This window comes from Arvicanthis niloticus, chromosome 4, assembly GCF_011762505.2.
Source record: "Arvicanthis niloticus isolate mArvNil1 chromosome 4, mArvNil1.pat.X, whole genome shotgun sequence".
Lineage (NCBI taxonomy): Eukaryota > Metazoa > Chordata > Mammalia > Rodentia > Muridae > Arvicanthis > Arvicanthis niloticus.
The window spans coordinates 90,792,865-90,816,993 of NC_047661.1; the positions used below are offsets into that span (position 1 = coordinate 90,792,865).

At 33.7% G+C, this 24,129-nt stretch overlaps 1 pseudogene; it reads left to right on the plus strand.

Moving 5' to 3' along the window:
- LOC117707408 (UDP-N-acetylhexosamine pyrophosphorylase-like) overlaps positions 1-24,129 on the plus strand; it is a 59,482-nt pseudogene that overhangs the window by 31,164 nt on the left and 4,189 nt on the right.

Genomic DNA, 24,129 nt, shown 5'->3' on the forward strand with positions numbered 1-24,129 from the left:
AAGCCCATCTCTTTTTGACCACACATCTTCCAACAAAGCCCCACATATTCCAAGAAGGTCACACCTCCTAACAGTCCCACTCCCTATGGGTTTATGGGGGACATTTTTATTCAAACTACTATAATCTATTTAGTTAAATATTTACATCTGTTGAGAAAATATATTAAATGTGTTATAAAAATCTGGGATTTGTATGCCAAATGCAAAATTCTAGGGCTAGAAATCATGTTTGAGATATTTATGTATATAATAAATTTTTATACAGGCAAAAAAATGTATATAGATAGTTAGATGTAGATATTGATACAAATACTAGAAATAGAAATATAAAGATAGAGTTAGATGATAGATATATAGATTGATAGATGATAGATAGATAGATAGATAGATAGATAGATAGATAGATAGATCCTAGGTAGATAGATCCACATATATAGAGAATGCCTTTGTTACAAGAGTTGTCACAAAAATTGTGTGTTAATTTATATTGCTAAAGTAGCTTTAAAATTTTGGGGGATTGTTTTTTTGTTTCGTTGTTTTGTTTGTTTGTGTTTGTTTGTTTGCTTGTAGACAGAATCTCACAAAGTTGCCCTAAAAATCATAGAGATCCATCTTTCTCTGATTCCCAAAGACTGGGATCAATGGCATATATCACCATGTCAGCCTAAGCAAATCAAAACTCTAACTGACCTTAGGAAAATGCCAGATAAGTGGAAATAGATAAACAAGGAAAAAAACTAATATAAGAGTGTCATTAAACTGTGCTAACACATTCAGTATAAAATTTGTCAATAGTATCATAACAAATAATAGAAAATAATGCATCATGTGAGTATTGCTAAATAGAAAGCTGTCATGTATATTAATATTGCAAAATACAGACCTCTACATAAGAAAGTAAAAACTATACTAAACAAAAACATCATATCAGAAAAAATTAAATAACTACAAAATATCAAAGGAAGAATATCAACTCACAAGGGCAATGGTCACTTTTACGTCCTCACACTGCTCTGTGAAATCAGCCATAAATCAGGATAGTATGGTCTGTATAATTCACACATAAATTAATGGTTTTGTCAAATGTACAAGAAGAATTCTTTAATATAGACACAATTATTTGCCATAAATCACCTTACCAAATCAAGAGACTTTAAGACATGTAAACGTGCTGTAAAATCATAACAGAATAAAACCTGTTTTTAAAAGATTCAGAACATTTTTTTGCCTGAAAATATTTTTTGAAAGCTGAGTAATAATCTGTTGTATAAATGTTCAGTTGAGAGACATCTAGATATTTCTGGTTATTATAAATAAAACCGCAAGAAACATAGTTGAGAGAGTATCCTGGTGGTAGAATTGAATATCCTTAGGGTAAATGCCAATGAAGTGCTACATTTGAGTCTTGAGGTAGATTGATTCCTAATTTTATGAGGAACCACTCTATTGATTTCCATAGTAGTGCTCAAGTTTTTATTCCCATGAGCAATGGAGGAGTGTTCCCCTTGCTCTATATCCTCCCCAATATGGGCTATCACATAAGTTATTGATCTTAGCCTCTATGGAATCTCAAAGCAGTTTTGATTTACATTTCCCTGATGGATAACAATGTTGAATATTTCTTTGTTTTGCAACCATTTGAGATTCTGTTTTGTAAACTCTGTTTAGACCTTTCACCCAGATTTAAATTGGATTATTTGGGTTTTTAATATACCTACTTCCTTGATTTTTTATACCCTTTAAATAATACACTTTCATCAGATATGCAGTTACTGAAAAGATCATTTCTCATTCTATAGGTTGTCTGATTGAAGGTGTCTTTTTGCTTACAAAATGTTTTCAATTTTTTGAAGTCCCATTTATTAACTGTTGATCTTAGTGCCTGTGCCCAGTGTTCTGTTCTGGAGTTTTCCTTCTCTGTTTATGTGTTTTAAGGCTGTTCCCTACTTTCTCTTGCATCATGTTCAATGTTTTTTTTTTTTTCTGTTGAAGTTTTTGAACCATTTGGGCTTGTGTTTTATATAGGGGGATAAATATGGATTAATTTGTGTTCTTCTACATGTGCACATCTATTAGATCAACATTGTTTTTGATGACTTTTTCTTTTTTACAGTGTGTATTTCTGTCTTCTCTGAAAAAAAAATCATGCATTCACAGGTTTGTGAATTTATGTCCTATTCTTCACATCAGACACAGAAAAAATATGATATCTACTCATTTATAAGTGAATATTATCTGCTAAATAAATAGTAATCAAGTTAATCAACAGTACTGGAGAGGTTAAATAAAGAGGAGTGCTAAAGGAAAAAAATAGATTCTATGGGAAGACTTGTAGCAGATGTGTTCAGCAGTGGGAGTGATCAAGTATGGAGGAACAGAGAATGAGGAGAGAAAAATGGTACCTTTGTCTTGGAGGGATGGAAACCTAGTGCAGTGGAAATGTCCTGGTATCTATGAAGGTGATATTAGTTTGGATTCCTGGTAATGGAGGATATGTAATCAGATCTGGCTATCTTTTGTAGCAGGGCCAGGCTTCCATTGGTAAGACTGTATTATATTTTGGTGAGTTCTTTGCTGAAGGCATTATATTGAGATCCTTAAATGACATAGGTTGATGCTGGAGCAGTAGGTTACTCTCTAAAAACTAATAGTGAGGCCACATTGCTAAAAAAAATGACTTTCACACAGTTCACTGAACGTAGAGATGTTGAGCTGATGTAGTCATGAGGCTCTACTCTCTTGTCACAAGAGGGTTCTCCGAAGGATAGAAAAAAAACCTGGATCCTTAAATGACATAGGTTGATGCTGGAACAGTAGGTTGCTCTCTAAAAACTAATAGGTCCTTCCCCTCAGAGATGGAGAACCCCATAGAAGTTGAGGAGTAAGGTTTGTTATAGTCAGAAGAGATTGAGGACACTAGGAGAACTTGGCCCACTAGGTACACTAAGCAGGACTCACATGGGCTCACAGATATTGAAATTGCAAGCAAGGGGCCGGCGCTGGTTGGCATGGATCTCCACCAGTTCCTCTACTTGTATGTTATGGATGTTAGCTTGTTATGTTTGTGGGACTCTTAACAGTGGGACTTGTGTTTCTCACTGTTCCCTGATCCTATGACTCTTTAACTCCTATTTGGTTGCCTCCTCTAGCTCAATATGAGAGCTTTTTCCTTATCTTATTATATCTTGGTTTTTTGTTTGTTTGTTTTTTGGTTTGGTTGTGATTTCTTGAAGGCATGCTCTTTTCTGAAGGGAAATTCAATATATGGAAGAAGATAGATGAAGTGGTGGAGCCACTAGGAGTGGAAGGTAGAGAAATTGTGCTTGGAGTATATGGCATAAGAGATTGTATCTATTTTCAAGTGAAAAAAAAAAAGATTCAGAACCCAATTTTAAGAAACTCTTAGGTGAGAAAAGAATTAGAAAAGAAATGATACCTTGTGTAAAAGGAAATTTTACAAAAAATACATGTCAAGGGAGAATCTTGTAATACCGACAATTAGAAGCATAATTCTCAATTACTAATCTATGTTTCCACAAAAAGAAACTATAAATACTAGAGCAAATTAGAAGGAAGGAATGACAGGAAAAATTATTAAAGCAGAAATTTATAACAGACCAGGGGAAGCACTAGTTGTTTCCGAAAAAAATTCAAAATGGTGCACTTCTATCAGAATAATGAAGACAAAAACAACATTTTCTTCAAAAATGGAAACACAGCTTATTAGAACAATATGTAGTTCTATGGGAGAATGTGGTATGAGCAAAGAAAAAAGCTTAATAGCTAAAATAGCACCACTATATAGTATCAGAATTTAGTGGAATATAAAATAGAGTCTGGGCTCATTTATAGTGTACTTTCTTGCCCCCTGTGTGCTCTAGTCAATTCTAAATACATTTATTTCACCATGGTTTATAAATATTGTTTTCTTTTATCTTTGGCTTTATTAAAAATATTTTTGTAGAATAAATTATGACTATGGATTTCCTCCCTCAACTCCTCTCCAGTTCTTTCCATCTCCTCTGCTACCCAAATCACTACCCCTTCCTTCTCGCCTTAGAATATAAACAGATATGTAAAAAAATAATACAATAAATAAAAAACAAACAAAATAGGGGGGGAAAGTGGTAGAAATATATATAGACACAAAGACACACATTTTTACACAAGGAAATCCTGTTGAAACACAAAACCAGAAGTCTTAACATTGTTGAGAAAAAGACCCATAAGGTAAAAACAACAAACAACAATGCTACAAGAAAGCATTATGAGACAAAGAACCCCTAAAAATGCCATTAAGTTAAATTTTATTGAAAATCTACTGCTGGGCATGGGACCTGTACTTGAATGGTTTTTATACCTAATCAAATTTTGTTGAAAAACACAAAATTTTCATTGTGTCTGATTATAACTTGAAGATAGTTCCCTGATCCCTGATCCCAAAGTGAACTGGTAGTAGGGATATCCTACATAGGATTATCAGGCTGTGAGTACATTTATTTTCATTTACTAGAGGAGAAAACTTCTAAGATTATCAGTGTGCAAGGCACTTACTTAGGGATGGAAGCTTGTATCTACATCCTTTCTCAGTGCTAGGATCTCATATACTTGAGAACTGTGCAGGCAGCAACTGTCTCTGTGAGTTTGTATGTACATCAGCCCTGCTATATTTAGAAGGCCTAGATTTCTTTTGTGTCCTCTTGTCTGACTATTATAATCTTTCTGCTTCCTCTTCAGTATGGATCCCTGATCACTGATCCCAAAGTGAACTGGTGGTGGAGATATCCCATGTAGGATTATCTGACTGTGAGTACATTTATTTTTATTTACTAGAGGAGAAAACTTCTAAGATTATCAATGTGCAAAGCACTGACATATGAGTATAACTGAATGTTGGCTAAAGTATGCAGCAGTAGAACTACTTCTAATGACAAGGATGTATTCCATCCAATGGAGTGGGCTATAAATCCATGCAGATACTACTTCTTTACATCCACAAGCTTCCTTCTACCATGTCACTATTTTATCTATTGAGCAGGTCATCATGGTATATTGAAAAATTTTTAACTTGGTCAGTGTTTACTTGTTTCCTCTGATAGCATGCAGAGTATATCTCAGGAGTATAAATATTAGTCTGCATGAATGAAGGGTCTACTTAGGCCTTACCAGGTCAGCTTCTCCATGTTCAACCACTTGTGAATGTGTTATTTTCAGCAATAGTGCCTTAATACCAGATTATATAAAACAACCAACACCTCCAGCAATATCCTAGTTTGTTGGGGTTTTTCATGTTGCCATTTTGGCTAACAACTTCATTATATATACCCCACTAATGGACTTACGGCTTTGTCTGGTAATGCAAGATGTCCAGTTGGAGCTTCATCACTCCCATTAATTGGCAATTTCATTTAGATATCCTTCATATTGTAACAGCTCCATCTCTTAAGAAACAGTAACTACTGCACTTTACTTAAGAAATGATGAAAAACAAGTAACATATAATCAACATCTAAGTTCTTTTAAGAAGGATTGTTTGAAAAGAAACAACTAGCCATGGTTTCATCTACATAATTCTATCAAAAATTTAAGGAAGAAATATTAATTTTGCTTAATGTTTTATACAGGAAAGCAATGATTCAAGGTGTGATGATCTGTAAATGCTTGGCTTAGGAAGTGGCATTATTTGAAGGTATAGCCTTATTGGAGTAGATGTATCACTGTGGGCATGGCCTTAAGACTTTCACCCTAGCTTCCTGGAAGTTAGTCTTCCACTAGCAGCCTTCAGATGAAGATGTAGAACTCTCAGCTTCTCCTGCACCATGCTTGCCTGGATGCTGCCATGCTCCCAGACTTGATGATAATAGAATGTAAACCTGTAAGCCTGCCCCAATTAAATGTTGTCTTTTATAAGACTTGCATTGGTCCTGGTGTCTCTTCACAGTAGTAAAACCATATCTAAGACAGAAGTTGGTACCAGGAGTGGGGTATTGCTGTGGGAGACCTGATTATTCTTCCGTTTGGAAGAATGTGGATTTGGGGACTTTGGATTTGGAAAGCAGTGGGGTGCTTTAAATGGGGCTAATGGAATTATTAGTAGGAATTATTAATGGAATTCCTAGTAGGAATAGGGAAGACTTTGTTTCTGATAATGATTTGAATTGTGCTGTCTTTGCCTAAGAGTTTTCAGTGAAGAATTTCAATATGTGACCTAGACACTATTTTTGTTGTATTTTGATGAAGAATGTGGCCATTTTTGCCCTTGTCTGAAGAGTATGCCTGAGGCTAAGATGAAGAGACTCAGACTAATAGCATTAACAAGAAAAGTGTTAGAAACTCCCATTATAGACATTGTTCTCTGGTTAAGTCTCATGAAGAACATTTTATAAAAGCATAGCAAACTGAGAAAGAAAAAATATAAAATATATTGTTTGAATTTTAATGGGGCATCAGAAAGTGAAAAGGAGTTTAATCCCATGTTAAAGAATATTAAATTGAAAAAATTGAGTAGTGACCTTGGGACAAGATCCCACCCAGCTAAACTTAGGTCCAGGAATGATAATATAAACTTTTAATTCCAGCAGGCAAAGACAAACAGATCTCTGAGTTCAAAGCCATCCTAAAACAGAGCAAGTTCTAGGTGAAGAAAAACTATAATTTAGGCTAGGTGGACCACACCTTTAATGCCAGTTCTCAGGAGAAAGGCATGCAGACATCTGAGACCAAAATGAGGCTACAGAGCAAGTTCCAGGACAGCCAAGATTAGGCAGTGATGGATTTGGAAAACAGAAAGCTGGTTATAATGTAATAGAACAAGAGGGCCATGTTCCAGCTCCTGCAAACAGCAGATCTCAGCAGTTTCAGCCATGTGGCTCTGGCTTTAGTGTCAGAATGAAAGGGACTACTGAGACAATTAATGCTGTTTAGCTGGAGCTAAGAAATTAGTGGTGGTTAAGAAGAGTCTGGTATCATTGAGGTGAAATCTTCTGAGAAGCATTTTCTGAGAGTACAAATAAGCTGTGCTCCAAAGATAGTCAAGGTCATACTTCATGCCAGAGATGTACTTGATAACGTGTAAGAGTCACCCAGGTGGTACTGCTTTTGGAGACATGAAGGGGTCATGAAAAGCAGCTGTGGCTTAGCAGAGGAACAGCCTCAGTTGCAGTTGATGGCCCAGGACTGAAGCATTCATGCAATGAAGTTGAGGCTTGGCACCATGAAGAGAGCTCATGAGAGGCTATTGGTGAAGTCTCCTTGCAATGGAAGACCCCAGCATATTGGATATGCCAGTACCATAGGTTCATCACGAATAACAATAGCAGCAGTAAAGTGGATTAACCTGAGCTTACACTTCTACAGAGGGCAGAGCTGGAGAAGTGACACCAATCCTTTGGAGGAGCCCAGAAGATCATATGTGGATCCCAGACATTGTTTTTTTGTTTTTGTTTTTTGTTTTTGGGGGTTTTGTTTTGTTTTGTTTGTTTGAGACAGGGTTTCTCCGTGTAGCCCTGGCTGTCCTGGAACTCACTCTGTAGACCAGGCTGGCCTTGAACTCAGCCTCCCAAGTGCTGGGATTAAAGGCATGCGCCACCACCACCTGGCGATCCCATACATTGAAACAAGAAGTTGTAACGTTGAAGTTGCTTTTGAGACCCCAAGATGTTCAAGATACCAGAATTGTGGAATATCTGCTGAGGAAAGCTGCTACCAGGGAGTGAAACCAGCCCAGGAAAAGATGAGTGTTTCAGTCAAATAGATGGAAAGGAGTTGGATATCTGAACACCACTTTGACATCAGACATAGAGATGCAGAATATCAAGTTTGCCCAGCTGATTTCCTGTCTTGCTTTGGGGATTACAATTAAGTGATTGGATGGATCTCAGAAGAGATTTTGAACTTCGGACTTTTAATATTGTTGTGACTGCTATAGACTATGGGGACTTTGAAAGTTGAACTAAATGTACTATTTTGTTATGCTATGGCTATACACGACCCCTATAGACTTATGTATTTGAACAGGCTTCTGGGGACCAGGGAGTCAAATGTGATGGTTTGTATATGCTTGGTTCAGGAAGTGGCACTATTTGGAGGTGTAGCCTTATTGGAGTAGGTGTGTCAATGTGGGAGTGGGCTTAAGACCTTTTCCTAGCTGCATGGAAGTCAGTCTTCCACTAGGAGCCTTCAGATGAAGAGGTAGAACTCTCAGCTTCTCCTGCACCGTGCCTGTCTGGATGCTGCCATTTCCCAGCTTTAATGATAATGGACTAATCTTCTGAACCTGTAAGATAGCCCCAAATAAAAGTTGTCTTTTATAAGACTTGCATTGGTCATGGTGTCTGTTCACAGCAATAAAACCCTAAGACAGAAGTGATACTATAAACTAATTTTTGTCTAGTAATATTATCCTGGTATCAAAGCAAAGATATGATAAATAAATGGCTAAATCTACAAGTCTATATTATTTGAGATGCACTCTAAATTCTTTCTGAAAAATACCAAAAATAAGTTCCCATAGACTTTCAATTCTCAAGCCAAAATCACTCATGGAAGAAGGGAAAAAAATACAGTTTTCATTTTATTTTCTTCAATGTAATACAGTAGCATAAATTATCTCTTTGTTTGTGTATGTTTCTGTGTGTGCCTGTGTTTCTCTCTCTCTCTCTCTCTCTCTCTCTCTCTCTCTCTCTCTCTCTCTCTCTCTCTCTCTCCCTGTGTGTGTGTTTCTGTTTGTCTTTGTGCCTGTGTATTATTGGCCACAAAAATTATTCTCAAAACTTAATATATGAAGGTTACTACTATATATTAACTATAATATGTAATATATGTAATATGTGATTAAACAAACATGTCTTTATTTCATACTTTAACAATCCTAATGACTCATATAACTGCATAAATGAATGCAATCCAACATAATATGTCAGAATCTGTTATAATATTAAAATAAATGAAGAAACACCTGGCAAAATCAGAGTACAGTACAGCTCCATAATGATAAATGAACATATCCGTGCATTGATTTCATTGTAAAGATACACAGATTATTTAAGTAAGTAAAGTGGCATTGCTCAAAAGACTGGAGTGCAGATGCACAGGACCCAGGTACATAATAAATAAGGTAGTTAGTGGTATGATTCTAGTGCTCTGCAGACAAAACTAGAATCAGCATCTCAGTCAGATTGTTTTAATTCTATGGACCAATGTGGGTTTTAATTGAATGAATTTGCTTCCATTATTAAGGTGAAAAGAGATTGAAGAAGGTGTCAGAAGGTATTATCTGGGCTTTCAATCATACACACACATACACTAACAACACAGAAAAAAATCCATATATGTGCACTTTCAGTCATACCACTTCATATATAAATGTTTAAAAAAGAAAAAACAAAAATAGACTTGAACTTCCTCATAAATTGACACTGAATATTCAACTGATGCATAGATGTGAGTGACCTCATAGTTCTAGAATATCGTAGCAACAATCAGACCACTCAATCATAAAGTTTTTTTAAATGTCAATAGAATACAATAAAAATGAACTTTAATCCAAATTAAGTCCATTAAAACACCTTTACATTTTGATAGCTAAAAAATTATGTATAAGTTGAATATTGTATTTTTCATAACTTAAAATTGAAAAATTATAAGTACACATATACCTATAAAAGATAAAAATTATATGAAGCTGTTGGGGCCTAGGCTGCCCCACTTTGGGTGGCCTAAAATGTTGAAGCCCTCTCCACTCCATGCTTGGCAGCCACTGTTTCCTGGCCCAAGCTGCCTCTCTGGTCAGTGGGTAGGGGTTCAGCAAGAGAGACCAGACAGTGTGATTCAATCCCATTTATTCTTCAGTCTCTCTTCCTGGTCCAAGTCCCAAGTCTAGCTGTACTCTCTAAAGAGTCTCCCTAAAGAGTATATCTAAAGAGTCTGATTCGCTCATCTCTCTTCTGTCTGCCTCTAGCCTTTATATGTCTCACTTCTAAGCCATGCTTTTTGGTCACACCTTTAATCATGCCCTTAGGTCTTGTCTCTAAATCTGATCTCTACACTTCTAAGTCACACTCTTAAATTACACACCTTTAATCTCACACACCTTTAATCTCACACATCCAAGGTATCTAAACCAAGATTATCAGAGTGTGCTCAGCTGTTGTAGGCTATTGTAATCCAAGTCTCATGTCAGGGTATATGGCTCAAGATGGCTGCAAAGCTGATAGCCGCTTTCTGCTAAAAGTCGGTCCCCAACATAAAGCTACACTAAGATTTACTTGGAGACATTAAATTAATTAATGAGTACCATTTCATAAAAAATTATTTCTATCTTTAATACTATCAGGATTTTACAGTATCAAGAAATCTTGTATAATGTTCTGTTACACTTAGTTAACTATGATACAAAAATATCAAATAAAAAAACTGAAAAAATATATTTTGGACTAATATATATAAAAGAAAAATTATTACATGTTATATGTTGTATGTTATATGTTATAAGATATGTTATACATGTTATATATATGTATATTATATATGTTAAATTATATGTATTATGTATTATATATTATGTTATGTGTTATGCAGTATATGTTAAGTTTCAAATTTTGTCTCACTGTTTATATTAATATCAAATTTTGTGCTTTCCTTTCCTCTTCTAACTGGTGTAAGAACTGTCCATCTATCAACTATATACAAGAGTTGGACAAAGTTTCCTGATGATTACTCAGTTTCTTACTCATCAAAATCACCCACCCGAGGTCAATTGCAATTGTATCAAACTACAAAAGTCAACAGTAGATAAATTCTATGCTACAGTGTCATATCCTTTACTACGGGTGGGCAAAGTGTTATCTCATATCTCCATGGGAAGAATGCTCAGTCCAACACAACCTGACATCCTGAGAAAGGTAAACCAGCACTACGCGTATAGTCTTTCATGATATAACTCTTCTAGTATGTTGATAAATATTATTGTCACAGTCTTTCACTGTGTCTACTTCATCAGCAATATGAACCTGCTGATAAAATCAAAAAGAACTCAGAATTGAAATGTAGACATTCACTAGAGGTCTTACTTTGTGCCCCAGAGGTAACAGGACTAATGGACATGGTGATTGCATAATGTATTTTGTCATAGTCAAATATTTTAGTAAATGAATACATTAGACCCAAGTATATAAATAAATTGTATCATTGGATTTAGTATCCAAATTGGTGTCTAAGGATTATATAATAGTAACTATGTATAGACCTCATTCTCTTCATATGTATATATATATATATATATTAATATATACATATATGTCAAATATCACATATATAATAGAATGTGGATCACATACAATATAACATGTGTCATATAATACATATCTTATATTAAATATTACATATTAATGTAGTATGCATCATAAAACATAAACCATATAGTATATGTCATATAGTATATATATCAATAATATATCACATATTACATATTGTATGTTGTATGTTGCATTTTGCATGTGTATGTTGCATGCTGTGTGTTATATATATTGTTATATGTTGTATATATAGTATGTGTTATATGTCTTATATGTATATATTATATAACTATATATATTTTGTATGTTATATGTTACATTTTATGTGCTATGTGTAGTGTGTTATATGCATTTTATTATATAGCATATGTTACATATTATGTGTTACATGTTATATGTTACATTGCATATTGTTTATGTCTTTTATATATACATATATTTAAAAAACATATATATATATTTTAAAACACACACACACACACACACACACACACACACACACACACACACACATATATATATATATATATATATATATATATATATATATATATATATATATATACTTGTTTATGTACTTTTGGTTTAAAGTTGTTACACATTACTTGATTATACATTACACATCAAATGGTGTTGAGAGCCTACTCCTAACAGAAAGCGGCTATCATCTTTGCAAACATCTCGAGCCATATAACCTGATAGAGACTTGCTTTTCAACTGCCTACAACAGCTGAGCACACTCTGATAAACATCTTGGTTTTTCCCGCATATCTTGTTTTGTTGTTTAGTGCCCCCAGCTGCAAGGCACACATGGTAAAAAGTCTTCAGCTGTGTTCTCCTCCTTTGTGCTTATAAATACCCAGAATTTCCTTTCAAATAAAGGAAACTTGAGACTTGATCACACACCCTGTCTTGTCTCCATTCTTCATGTCTCTTGCACCGCTATCCCCAATCTCTCCCTTGCTAGACCCTGACCCATAGACTGCAACAGCAGCTTGGGAAGAGACATAGTGGCCCCCAAGTGTGGGGCAGTGTGGGGTACAACAAAATAGAACCCACTTTAGAAAAAAGAAATAAAAAGTACCAGTTCTTCTTATTGAAAAAATACAAAATTTTGTGTAATTAATGTTAATATTCTTTATGTCTCATAACAACTATGACTAATTATCATTTATATATTAATGAAGATTTCATAACATAGAAAATCATACAGCATATAAATTCTTCTGTCTTGTGAATTATAAATTTTTCATGTTGTGTCTAACTATCTTGATTTCTGTATAAATTCATTCTATCACAATGAAAGTTACTCATGTAAGACTATTATTGTGCATTTAGGTATGTTTTCAACTCCATAGGAAGAACAATATCAACCAACCAGAAGATTCCCCCAAAGCTCTCAGAGACTAAACCACCAACCAAAGAGTACACATGGAGTGACCCATGGGTGCTGCCACACATATAGCAGAGAAATGCCTTGTAGGACATCAATGGAAAAAGAGGCCCTTGGTCCTGTGAAGGCTTAATGCTCCAGTGTAGACAAATGCCGGGTGGAAAGGTAAACTGGGTGGGTGGGGAAACACCCTCATAGAAGCAGGGGGAGGGGGGATGAGATAAAAGGTTTCTGAAAAGAAAACCAGGAAAGGGAATAAAGTTTGAAATGTAAATAAAGAAAATATCGAATGAATAAGAAAAAGGAATGAAGTAAAATTTCATGCAAACTATTTTCCTTCTTGTCTTTCATACATCTTTAACATATATATTCACGGATAATAAGGAGTGTCAAATGATCTTTAACCAATGACATATATATATATATATATATATATATATATATATATCTCTGTGTGTGTGTGTGTGTGTGTGTGTGTGTGTGTATATATCTATATATATCTATATCTATATATTCATTTAAATAAAGTCAGATGCACACTTTAGCAAAGAGATCTGGGTATAAGATTAACTACTACAAAATATATTTATTTAATAACAATCTTGAGATGTGAGGTAAAATGCATTTAAATGAGATGACGGATAGGACGTATTTGCCAAGAGATTGAGCTATTAGCATTGAAAGAGCTGTTATAACATAAGGAAGTTTTACCATTTGAAAGGCATATAGCATACAAAAAGATGATGTTTTTAAAATGGTTAGGCCTTTGGTGAGTTTCGACTAATCAGTACTTTGTGTATTATATATCAGTTTTCTCTCTTTTGCCAGTTTTGGTCAATTTTCAGTGTTGACAGGTATATTATTTTAACCTTCTTCTCCTCCCTGGCCTCTATTTGATATAATACACTTAAAAATAATTCTCAGACCATCTGGCTACTGAAATCATGGGCCAGAGGTCAAGCAATGATTCAGCAGAGGATAGCATGCCAGCTGCCTTGTCATTGTGTCCTTCATGGTGTATGTTATCTTTGTATTCGTCATTTCTTGAATTCAGGCATCGCTTTCTGTTGCCAAGAAACATTTGAACTACAACCAGCCTTTGGTTCATAATGCTTAAATCAGGAAATTTTGACCTTTTCAGTTGTAAAATGAGGGCAAATGGCCTATTTGGAAAATGGATCTGATGTATATAAAGCATGATAATATGTTAATATTCTGTAGGCCAACCACAGTTTTTCTCCAAATGGTATTTCCTTAAACTGTTCTTGACAATTATATTCTAATAATTATTGTTTATAGCAGAATATTAAAGCAAAGCATAAAGAAATCATTGAAGACAGTGTCTATTTCAGATATATTAATAGCTACTTAGAGCAAATTGATGAATGTAGAAATTTGAAGTCACCAGGTTACAATAAGCATATAAAGTTACAAAAGTCTCAAGAACATTAAACTTAAATTATCCTAATGGCCAGGAGCTATAATTATTTTTGCTTAAAGTTTAAAATTTTATAATGAATATAACAGAAACAAATGTGTATTTTTTAATTCTAAAATTATTTTTATAAACCTAACTGGAAAATCTTCCCAATGCCCCTCACTAACTTCTGGTTATGATGTGTAGTTTACATAACTCAAACTTCAATGCCACTATCCACTTATTAAGAAAATACATGACGTTTGTTCATTTAGGTCTGATTACCTCATTTAGGGGAATTATTTATAGCCCCATTCATATGCAAACAGATTTCATAATTTAATTTAATTATGAAATTGTTATTAAATTAATTAATTTAATTTAACAATTTAATTTAAGAATAATAATATTCATTATGCATAAGTTTATTGTTCATCATTTGATGCATATCTTGGCTGTTTCCATTTTGAGTCTATTTAAGTAGAGAAGCAATAAAAGTAGATGAAGATGTACCTCTGTATAATAATAGAGTCTTTAGAGACCATTCCCAGGAGTGACATAATTATTTTATATGGTAATTATATTTCTAGCTTTATAAGGACTATTCTTACTGATATTCATTGTGGCTGCAACAGTTTTCACTTTTACCAACTGTTAACAACTTTTCTACTTTCCCCATATCTGCATGACAGCAATAATGTATACATTAACTCACATTGATTGTGACACATATGTAAGATCAAGTCAACCAAAATCCTAACACCTGGAGAACAGCCCCACAAAGTTTCTAGCTAAGGAGCTATTGGCATTGAAGGCTATCTCGGAAGGCAGAATCTAGTTTTTTCATAGATGCTGTCTTGTGAAAAAACCAATGTTTCAGTAGATGGTCCTACACTCACATCATGCAGGGAGGGTTAAGTGGTGTTAGTGAATTAAAAAGCAAAACAAAGCAAAACAAAATATAAAGTTGGTATGAGAAAATGGTGGTAGATCTGAAAAAGGATTAAATGGAAGTGTGAACAAGGATGGAAGATTTGATACAATTAAATTATATTCTAGTTCAACTGATGCATATTTCTCATACATAATTCTCAAACAATAAAAAGTCCTATAAAACAATTCAAGTGTATTAACATTACATAGCAATGTCACATGAATAAAAAAGTCAGTTTTATAAATAGATATATAATCAAAGTTATTTTGATAGTTAACAATTTAGATTATCTTGAAGCTATTTTTGTTTATATATCATTTCTACTGTGCTATATTCTTAAACATACTGCAAGATATAGTATATCTACCCAGATTCTAAACAGACATGTGAAAACAATTAACAGAGTAATGATTACTAAGTAACATTTTTATAATATTGCATAAAACTACATTATAAAGCTGTGTGCTAAAAATATCTTTTGAAAAATTGGTTATAAATGTCAAAGATTTTCAAAATCTTTGTTTCCTTCATGTCTAACTACATACCATATATTTAGTCATTAATTCTAAATTATTGGACTACAAAAGTTAATGAAACAATAAAGTTTCCCTGGAAAGTAAAACATTCTCTACAGCTTTTAATAATGAATGGCTTGATCTCTGTTGAAACAATAATACAAACCATAAGTTACTATTCCATGAAAAATGACTGAAGAAGTAAATGCAGAGAGTCTATAAGACAAGCAGTGTAAAACTGGTGTCCTCATTAGGACAGAAGAAAAAGGCAAATTGGCTATGCTTACAACGCCTTTATGATTTTATTTACATGGTAACATCAGAATAAAATATAATTAAATAAAAATAGCTGGGCAAATTAAGGATCAGGATATATGTTATTTGTATTTATAAGGAACCAATGAAATACTTGTCTAAATCTGGGTCCTCCACAGAATATATTTCACCCATCCACAGATGTTAAGCCTGAGAAAGACATTATCTGGGTTCTCAAATCTTAATAATTTGCTGCTGCATCATTCTATAGAAAAAGAAAAAAGAGAGACAGGCAGAGGAACAAAAGGAGTCAAAACTGATTTATTACAATCCTGGCAGTTGCATATAGGGTACAACTTTCATGGCATCACTACCTCTTAATGGTACCACACCATAAATGAATACTAGGACAAGTAAACTAAACTTAAACTTTGGGCAAAACATCCAAATTACATAAATCACTGCAAGATAGCTCACTTTATACTGATTAATAATAATAATAATAATAATAATAATAATAATAATCAGTAGGAAATGAGCCATAAATAATTCATTGAATCTAAGAGGTAGTGTCAAAGGGACTTGGGGGAAGGCTCATTTCTGGATTGTTACTCATGATGATTTGAGTTAGGAAAAATTCACATGCATCAGGCTTCAGGACCCCAGCCCAGGAAGATGGAGAAGAGAAGGACAGATCCCTGGAGATTACTAGTCAGCGACCCACTGATGAGCTACAAGTTCAAAGAGACATCTTAAATCTCAGCACCAAGGAGACAGACAATAGTGTATCTCTGTAAGATGAAGGCCAGTATGGTCTATATAGTGAGTTCCAGGGTTGTCACAGTTAGTGAGACCTTGTATCACAAATATGTGCATATCAAAATTTAATAAATAGGGGACTAGAAAGATAAATTAGGATAAAGATGCAGTTGTTGGCCTTGCAGAACATTGAACTTTTGTTTTCAGTATTCAAATAGAAGCTCAAAACCAGGTGTAAGTCCAGTTCCAGGGTATCTGAAATCCCCTTCTGACTTTCACAGGCACCAGGCATGCAAAAATCTTTACTTTTTTTAAAAAAGTAAAGATTATAATGGTTAAGGAATACAGTTGACCTGAAACTGACTTCTATACACATAGACACACACACACTCTCATTTACATGTTTATATACACAAATACATAGCACTCATACACTGTAATAATAATAAATATATGAATGAAACTTAATCCATATTTTTACAATTTTATTGATTTATTTATTAATTTTGTATTTATTTGCACATGCATGTATATGTTTTTGTATGTGCTTGCACATGTCATTTTGTATGAATGAAGTCAGAAGATTCCAAGAATTGTTTCTTCCTTTCCTCCAGGCAGGTTCCAGGGCGGATTCATGTCAGTTTTCTGAACAAGTCCTCTAACCTACTAAGCCATTTTGCCAACCTCTCAAATACTCTTTTTTAATAATTTGAGTTCACTTTTTAATTTTTAATGAAACATTTTGCATTATTTCATTTTATTTAGCATCTAGTATACTGTCTGTGTTCCCTTTTAACAGTTTTTCTAGTTCCTCTTAAATAATTTAAAAAATATTTAAAAGTAGAATTTATCTAATGTAATCTGAAGACTTTTATGTTTCATCGTAAGAAAGAGTGACATGAGATTTTAGATTTTCTTTGTAAATACTTTATAAATACTAATTAGCTCTATTGCTTTAGCATGTAAATTTAATGTGCATTAGTATTTTCACTCAGTAGATATTTTCACAAACAAATGGATGAAAACTGTTAAGTCATTGTTTTGCATTTACAGTTAAAATTATATATATAATATATGCATGTACACATAAACACACACATACACTATATATATATATATATATATATATATATATATATATATATATTCAATGCACATATATACTTTAACAGAAATTATACTAATTTTGCTGATAATATACCTCATAGGAACCACAGAATAATGAAAACCTGGAATCGATGCCTAACTATATAAACAAGTAGCTAGTCGTTTGGTTAGAAAAAAGTTGCAATCCTATGCAATATCAAACGTTAGTATGACAGGTCTTGAACAGCACATGCATCTGAGAGAAGAACAGTATAAATGACATGACTATGACTACAAGCCAACTTCTAGATAATTCTTCATTAAGAATCTTTTACAGGATTATTCTATAATATGTCAAGTTGGCAATTAAAATTCAACCATCAAAAATTCTTCCTTACCTTTGGGATTTATGTAGGTTTACTTTGCAGGAGCCTATGTGTACAAGAATGGACATAGTTAATACTGTTACTCAGAACTGAAACAGTTTCTGCTCTCCCCTTAGACAGTTCTGCAAAAGCACCCCTTTTCTATTGAACTTTTATATTGAAGAAAAAAAGAGAAAAAATTCTACGTTGTTGCTCTGTTTTTATCAGTGTTTCTATTAGTGAAAGCTAACATATAAAAGTTAATCTATTTTCACATCCTCCACATATGACTTCTTTTTCAAAGCCCCTAACCTTTGAGATCATTTATTTTTTTCTCTAATATTTACAGTGTGAACATTTGCCAGATACTCAGGTAGTTTAGAGACAGATTTATGAGGGCTTAGGATGACATATAACACTACTTCCATCTTTTATAGAGTCAGGGACATAGCAGGTTATATGTAACTTGTAATTCATAAGTAAAATCTGGAATCAATGCCTACTAGTGTGTATACAGTGAAAGTATTGATGGCAGAAGATTATTTTCTTTATCATTTAGTGAAACTTATCAGATATTTTTATTAGAAACCCTTCTCTGGTTCAGTTGAGCATTTAAAGTAATATATTCAAAATTCCAATGGTTTTATTTAATATAATTATTTAAAAGTTGAATATTTGGTTTAAGTATCAGCTCATAATACTTCATTCAAAATTAGTTTCATCTACAGCAATCATGTTCTTTGCCACTTTACAAATAGCTAATTATTAAAAAGTCTAATATTCTACAATTTAAAAATAGATTTCAAAAGTAGGAATGCAAACAGGTTAATCAGAAACTTAGCTGTTCTGCTTCATTTAAAACTGCAAATTAACTTTTCATACAAAAATGTATAAATAATTATAGTGCCTGAACAGAAATTTAGCTTTAAATGTCAGAACTATTAATCTGCAATCCCTGGATAACTTTAAATTTAAATTATACTAAGTTTTTTTATGATTATGGATTTGTCTATTTGTTATAACATGAGAAATTATTAAAATGATGTAATTAACAAATGACAAACATAATTAGATTTACCCAACACTACAATATCAACAAAAATATGTGAAATGAAACCTTCTGTGAAAGAAATAATTATCAAATGAAAAGTGAATCAAATAGAAAACTGGAATAAAACTTAATGTCCATCCTGCAGGAATGCTGTTAGTTTACTAAAAATATCAGCAGTAAGTAGGTTATATTCACTCAACTATATTCTTATTCAAATTCATTTATTCAGCAAGTAGTGAGTATAATTTATTATGCAATGATGTATCAATGAAAAAATAAATGCAAGTTGTTTATGATTATAAGATACTTAATAAATGTTGAATTAGTTAATTAAATAAAGTATCACAAAGCAGTATGAAAATTTTCACACATTTCTCTTGAAAGCTCAGAACAAATTGGTATCCACTATGACAGTGGAACAATATTAATTCTTATAGAAATAAACTAAAGCCTAAAATATGTATATAGTTTAATACCTAAATTGATGCATGGTTGCAATAAAGAAAGATAATAAGATGTATGAGATACTAAAGAAATATATGTATTTCAGTTTTGGTAGTTCCCAGGACCTTTGGAGGCATACATTGAAAAAAGTTAAGAAATATAGATAGCAAGTGGCACACACAGAATTTTATCAACAGAATTCTACAATTGTTTAAGCTGTGCTCAGAATTCAAAAAGACCTTATAGACTCTGATGTTGTTAGCTTTCTGTTTGTTAATGCTGCCTTCTTAAAGGGTGTGGGAGGGGGGAAAATGGACTGTTAGACATCAATAGCATTAGATGCCTGAGGAACTACCACTGGGAGGTTAGTATTTCAAAGGCTCTATTGGGGAATTTTTAAAAGCCTATTAGACCATTTCTATTCATATGATATAAGCAGATAAAGCTGTGGAGTAAACAGCAGCTCATTGAAGGGGTAAATTGTATTGCAAGAAGCCACAGCATGCACAGAACTTGTGCTGCCCTGTTCTCCTCCTGGTGACTCAGCCCTTTTGATTCTATTCCTCTTCATAGTCTCAGCTTTAACCTAACCTGGTTAAACTGTTTCACACATTCCAATTCACAGTTTGTTACAACTTTAGGCATCCTTCTTCTGGGCCCTGAGGTTTTCTTTCCTGATCAATGGTCCCTGAATGATGCTCTTGTCTAGCTATCATATCACACCTTGTTTTATGTAACCAGTTTGTAAATTGTTTCATGGGATCCTTACTCAGCTTCACATTACAACGTTGGAGCTATAAATGATTACCAGGGAGTTTACCAAAAAAGCATCCAGTGTTTGATACATTGCTCACCAATGTTTTCATTCTCTCCATTTCCCTCCATGTCAAGAGGCTGTTCTGGCCCATTGCCCTACGATGAGTGCATTTTTTTCATGAATTTTGCTTGGATGTGATTCATGGTTGATATACACTCTGGTTCTTGCTGTATTCTGGCATTTTTCTTTTTTCCTGTCAGAAAGGGATTCATAGCTTGCAGTTTTTCCTCTCAACACAGTGTTGATGAGCATTCAAATGCCATGCATGCAATAGTATAGTGCAGAGGTCAGCAGCCATGCTGAGTAAAGATTCCTTCGGTCGCAGCTTCCCCTTTCTTGAGAGACCTTTGAAAAAATTATATTCAAGGTATGAATTTGAGAACATCACCTATAGAAATTTTTGTTTTCGTCAGTTCATCCTAGAAATGCTACAAGTCAGTTCAATTCACAGCATCTATTTCTAGTTGCTCTTTGTCCAGTGTAACTTTCTGCTAGAGTATAAATACACACTGCAGTACTTACAGTCTGCTCTTTCTGAGGGAGGGCAACCCATATGCTTGATCACTCACATTTTTTATCTTATTTTCTTTCCTTTATGTTAAATGTAGGACTGACTGATTAAGATAGTAAACATATTGAAATCCAAAGTAATCCTAAAAAAAAACAAATACATAACCAAAAACTACTACTGATTTCATTATTTTTTATTTCCAAGCACTCTTACTTTTCATCAACTATCTCCCAATATATTTTATCATCTCACATGGCTTGTTCAGTTATGTGGAGAGACAGCAGAGAAGCCCAGGTGGCCAGAAGAATAAATGGAAATATGCAGCTAAGGGGAGTGGAGGGGTGAGAAAAACCTCTATAAAGTCCAAGAGATCTGGGCTATAAGAAGGTCCCATGACGGAATGGGGATGACCTTAGAAGAAATGACTTACAGTGGAGAGATGGAGCCTGAAGAGACCACATCCAATAGATAGACAGGGCCCTCAGTGGAGGGAGGCGGTCACCAACTCACTATCAAAATTTCTGACTCAGTATTCTTCCTGTCTAAAAGAAGTAAAGGAGAGAAAAAAAAGCAGAGACTGAAAGAAGGGCTATCTAGTGACTACCCAACATGTCCATGGATGGACACCAAACACAGACAATAATACTGATGCCATGTTATGCTTACACACAAGCATCTTAGTTATTTCTTGAGTGATGATTGATGAAATTCAAAAAATGTGACCCAAGATAGGACAAAAAGAAAGTAAACAGGGACATGAGCAACAATTTATGTTTAGTTGGTTCTATTACAACTCAATCTTTCTGTATCTTCATTGGGTATCTTTGGTCTTCAAATAATAAAACTCAATCCTGAATCAACTCTGAAATTATTTACACATATATTTGTGTGTGACTAAATGAAATGTAACTTTTAAACTATACTTTGGAATTGAGATATAAACAAATTATGATATTTCATGAGAAACCATTAGCAACTAACATAAATTTTGAAATAAAAACACATGTAATATTTAATATTATATTTGGAATAGTTATGAATAAATTTTGTGTACATTTTGCTTTATAAGTCAATTTATCATTATTCATCTTTCAAGACTTACATCATGAGAACATAAGCTAAATTAGAAATGAATCCAATGTGTAAAGGTGATGATAATTGATCTATTTATCTGATGACTATTGATGATTATGATCTCACATTTATTCTTTAAATTATGCCAACATGATAAATACAAATTTAATTTATATACTAAAATTCAAAATGTTTTCTGTGGCTATTTTCTCTATTTAACACTATAGATGTCAAAAGTTGGTATAAAATGCCTAGAATTTTTAGTTATACTATCAGACTAATTGGTTCAGAATAAATTACTAAAATATTGTGCAAATTGTTCCCCAAAATATAAGGTATAATTTAGTTTGTATTGCTTGCATGAAAAGAAAAAAAATTTTTTATCTAGATTTACTAGGAGAAAATGATAACATTCTGAGTGAGGTAACCCAGTCACAAAAAAACACCTATGATATGAACTCACTGAATATGTGGATACTAGCCTCAAAGCTTGGAATACCCAAGATACAATTCACAGACCACACGAAGCCCAAGAAGAAGGAACACCAAAGTATGGATGCTTCAGTCCTTCTTAGAAGGAGGAACAAAATACCGAAAGAAGGAAATAGGGATACAAAGTGTGGAGCAGAGACTGAAGGAAAGACCACCTAGAGACTGCCCCACCTGGGAATTCATCCCATACACAGGCACCAGACACTATTGCAGATGCTAAGAAGTGCGTGCTGACAGGATCCTGATATAGCTGTTTCCTGAGATGCTCTACAACAACCTTACATATACAGAGCCAGATGCTCACAGCCAACCATTGGACTGAGCAGTGGAGTACACAATGGAGGAGTTAGAGAAAGAATTGAAGGTGTTGAAAGGGTTTCCAACCCCATAGGAAGAATATCAATATCAAACAACCAGACCCCCCAGAGATCCCAGGAACTAGACCACCAACCAAAGAGTACACATGGAGGGACTCATGGCTCCAACTGCATATGTAACAGAGACTGGCCTTGTCAGGCTTCAGTGGGAGAAGAGGCCTTTGGTCTTGTGAATGTGCCACTGTTCTTGTGTAAGGGAATGCCAGGGCAGGGAGACAGGAGTGGGTGGGTGGGTTGGGGAGCACCCTCATAGAAACTGGGAGGGAGGTTGGGATGGGGCTTTCAGGAAGAGAAACTGGGAAAGGAGATAACATTTTAAATGTGAATAAATAAAATATCCAATAAAAATAATTTTAAAAAAATAAAAAAATAGAGAGTAAATAGAGAGATCTAAATCTTTACTTGAATGCAATTTTGCATATGAAATTTTACCCTAAATAACTAAGGAGTTTCAAATGTTTTTACTTTTATTTTGAGAAGAAAATGGTGTTTAAATCATTAAGTAATTTTCTCAACATTTTATAAATAAATCTAAGACTCCATCTTTTCACCTAAATGGTCTGATTCAAAGCAGGTACCACATATATGCTAACATATAATGTTAATTTGAAAACCTGAATGCTATATTTGAGGGGGGTTTTTTGTATCACTCAAAAATAATACAATAAAGTCTAAAAGAATGTACAATTAAAGACTACAGACTAAACCTTCAAAAGCAGTTATTAATATTTATGTCAAAGTACTTAACATTATCGAATGTTAAATAGCAATGCAGTCATATTTCATCTTTTTCTTGTACATTTTAGCAATTTATCAATAAAATTACATAAAGTTTGAATGCCAATTTTAACATGACAAAAGCATGTCCAAAGTTAAATGACTTCATAAAATACTCAATATTTAGAAGAAAAAACAAAAATACTTTAAATTACTTACTTGGCCTATTCCTTTTATTTGATAAAAAGACATACTACGGCCGGGTGGTGGTGGCGCACGCCTTTAATCCCAGCACTTGGGAGGCAGAGACAGGCGGATTTCTGAGTTCGAGGCCAGCCTGGTCTACAGAGTGAGTTCCAGGACAGCCAGGACTAAACAGAGAAACCCTGTCTCGAAAAACAAAAAAAAAAAAAAAAAAAAAAAAAAAGACATACTGCTATCATGTACAGTCTCCAAAATGGTTATTTTATGAAAAACGCTTATGTAGATAGTGCCTAATAATAAATAATTTTATTAAAATTATTATTATTATTTATTAAAATTAATAGATTATCAAATTATTTAAATATGGTTAATATACCTATAGTCGTGTGTGTGTGTGTGTGTGTGTGTGTGTGTGTGTGTGTGT